Source organism: Alligator sinensis, unplaced genomic scaffold (assembly GCF_000455745.1).
Source record: "Alligator sinensis unplaced genomic scaffold, ASM45574v1 scaffold584_1, whole genome shotgun sequence".
Lineage (NCBI taxonomy): Eukaryota > Metazoa > Chordata > Crocodylia > Alligatoridae > Alligator > Alligator sinensis.
Window position 1 is genome coordinate 1268611 of NW_005842419.1, and position 3179 is coordinate 1271789.

General features: G+C 47.4%; 1 protein-coding gene across 1 annotated transcript in view; it reads left to right on the top strand.

Moving 5' to 3' along the window:
- Positions 1 to 3179, top strand: part of ARHGAP44 (Rho GTPase activating protein 44) — a 76071-nt gene that overhangs the window by 3122 nt on the left and 69770 nt on the right. The gene's annotated exons all lie outside the window — the stretch shown is intronic.

Consider the following 3179-nt stretch of genomic DNA (forward strand, 5'->3'; position numbering starts at 1 on the left):
GTGGCCTCACCAGTGCTGAATAGAGGGGAATAATCACTTCCCTTGACCTACTGGCAGCTCACCTACCAATGCAGCCCAGTATGCCATTAGCGTGCTTGGCAACACGGGCACACTGCTGGCTCATACTCGGCTTATTGTCCGCTGTAATCCCCAGATCCTTTTCTGCAGAGCTGCTGCCCAGCCAGTCAGCCCCCAGCCTATACCAGTATATGAGATTGTTCTGTCCTAAATGCAGAACTTTGCACTCGTCCTTGTTGAACCTCATGAGATTTCTTTCAGCCCAATCCTCCAATTTATCTAGGTCACTCTGAATCCTAGCCCTACCCTCCAGCATATCTACTACTTCCCCCAGCTTGGTGTCATCTGCAGACTTACTGAGGGTGCACTCTCTGTTGTCTTCCAGGTCATTGATGAAGACACTGAACAAAACCAGCCCCAGGACCAACCCTTGGGGCACTCCTCTTGATACCAGCTGCCAACTAGACATTGAGCTATTGATTACTACTCTCTGAGGCTGATGCTCTAGCCAGTTTTCTATCAACCTTACAGTCCATTCATCCAGCCCATACCTCCTTATCTTGCTTGCGAGAATGTTGTGGTAGACCGCAAAAGCCTTGCGGTCAAAAGTCTTGCTAAAATCAAGGTATACCGCTGCCACTTGTCTCCCTGCATCCACAGAGCCAGTCATCTCATCATAGAAGATAATCAGGTTGGTCAGGCATGACTTGCCCTTGGTGAATTCATGCTGATGGTTCCTAATCAACTTCTCCTCCAAGTGCTTAGAAATGGGTTCCTTGAGGATCTGCTCCATGATTTTTCCAGGGACTGAGGTGAGGCTGACTGGTCTGTAGTTCCCTGGATCCTCATTTTTCTCTTTCTTTAATATGGGTATTATGTTTGCCCTTCTCCAATCATCTGGGACCTCTCCTGATAGCCATGAGTTTTCCAAGATTATGGCCAGTAGCTCTGTAATCTCATCATCTGACTCCCTCAGCGCCCTTGGGTGCATCTCATCTGGCCCCATGGATTTGTATATGTCCAGCTTTTCTAAATAGTCCCTAACCTGTCCTTTCACCACTGTTGGCTCCTCACCTCTTCTCCAAACTGTGCTGCTGGGTGCAGTAGTCTGAGAACTGACCTTGCCTATGAAGAGTGAAGCAAAAAAGGCATCGATCACTTCAGCCTTTTCTGCATCCTCTATCACAAGGCTGCCTCGCCCATTCAGTAAGGGACCCACACTTTCCCTGATCATCCTCTTGTTACCTGACAGACTTGTAGAAACCCTTCTTGTCACCCTTCACATCCCTTGCTAGCTGCAACTCCAATTGCACTTTGATCTTCCTGACTTCATCCCTGCATGCCCGAGCAAATGCTCTTATACTTCTCCCTAGTTATTTGTCCATATTTCCACTTCTTATAAGTGTCCCTTTTGTGATTTAGTTTACTGAAGAGTTGCCTGCTAAGCCAAGCTGGTCTTCTGCCATACTTGCTAGTCTTCCTGCACATCAAGATGGTTTGTTTCTGCACTCTCATAAGGCTTCTTTAAAGTACAGCCAGCTCTTCTGGACTCCTCTCCCCATCAGTCTGGCTCTCCAGGGGATCCTGCCCATGAGTTCCCTGAATGAGTCAAATTCTGCTTTTCTGAAGTCCAGGGTCCTCACTCTGCTGCCCTCCTTGCTTCCTTTCCTCAATCTACCTTTCTTTCCTCAGGATCCTGAACTCAATCATCTCATGGTTGCTGCTGCCCAAGTTGCTATCCACTACTGCGTTCCCCACCAATTCATCCCGGTTTGTGAACAGCAGGTCAAGATGAGCATGGCCCTTAGTCAAGCACTCCAGCACTTGCACCAGGAAGTTGCCCCCAACACTCTCCAAAAAGTTCCTGGATTGCCTACACACTGCTGTGTTGCCCTCCCAGCAGATGTCAGGGGGATTGAAGTCCCCTATAAGAACCAGGGCTTGTGATCAGGAAACTTCCACTAGCTGTTTGAAGAAAGTTTCATCCACCACTTCCTCCTGATCTGGTGGTCTATAGCAGACCCCCACCACAACATCACCCTTATTGTTCTCCCGTCTGCTGGCTGCATGTCCATGGAGGTCCCTTATTGCATAGCCAATCAATGCATTTTGGGTTCTGTGAACTTTAAAGCAGTACATGTAGATCATCTGAGTTCAACTGTACCCGTTTCTGTCCTCTCCTTTAAACATTTTTCTCTTATTAAAAGGGTTGCCTTTAGGTTTGTTGAATGAACTATATTCGTGAGGCAAGCCTTTTTGACAGACATGCTGCAAATTAGCCATGCACCCTCCCCAAGTGCTGCTCTGGTCCCTTTCCCCTGCCTGATCTGCTGCCCTGCTTTCTGACCCCAGCCCTGTGCTCCCTTCTCGATCTGCTGCTTTGCTTTCTGCTTTTCCCCCTGTACTCCCTGCTTGACTTGCTGCTTTGCTTTCTGCTTCCTGCCATATCTGCCACTGTGCTGACTGTCCCCTCCCTGATCTGCTACATGTCACACACAGAAGCTGCCCGTGTCGCTTGTGGCACCTGTGCTGCGGGCTGGTCACACCTGACCTAGACAATGAAATCTGCAAGCAGTTGTGCAGTGATAAATGCTTCCTTGTGGTGTATACGTGTAACAAGGAGCAGCAATAGCAGTGACGGGCATTAAATTGTATGAGTCACTGGGTGGACAGCAGTGATTATAAGGAAGAAAATGCATTTAGATGGTAGTAGAGGTAGCGGTTGTCAGAACAGCCAGTGTCAGATTCTTTCATATTAGGACTCAAATAATGAGAAGGTCAAGACGCATTGGATCTGAGAGCTTGGAGCTATTCTAAGGACAACGGTCTGGCAGCAGACACTCAGTATTCTGAGAATTTGGGACATCTCTAGCACAGATGTTCCTCTGCCTCCTGTAAAATACAACAGAAGATATGATTTCCTTGATTCCTCTGTTTCTCTTGACTTTGCACAAGAAATTGTCTCTCCTGCTTAATTTCCTTGCACTAAAACTGTATATTCTGATCTGAATCCAGTAAATTGGAAGCTGCAGGAATTAATCCTTTGATTAAATTAAAAACCATCTTGGTTCATCTCTGAGATCATGGACTAAACTGGTTCCTGGGACACGATTATAGGAACGTGTGGTGCATTTGGAGTAGCAATCCTGCTGTGGGTTCAG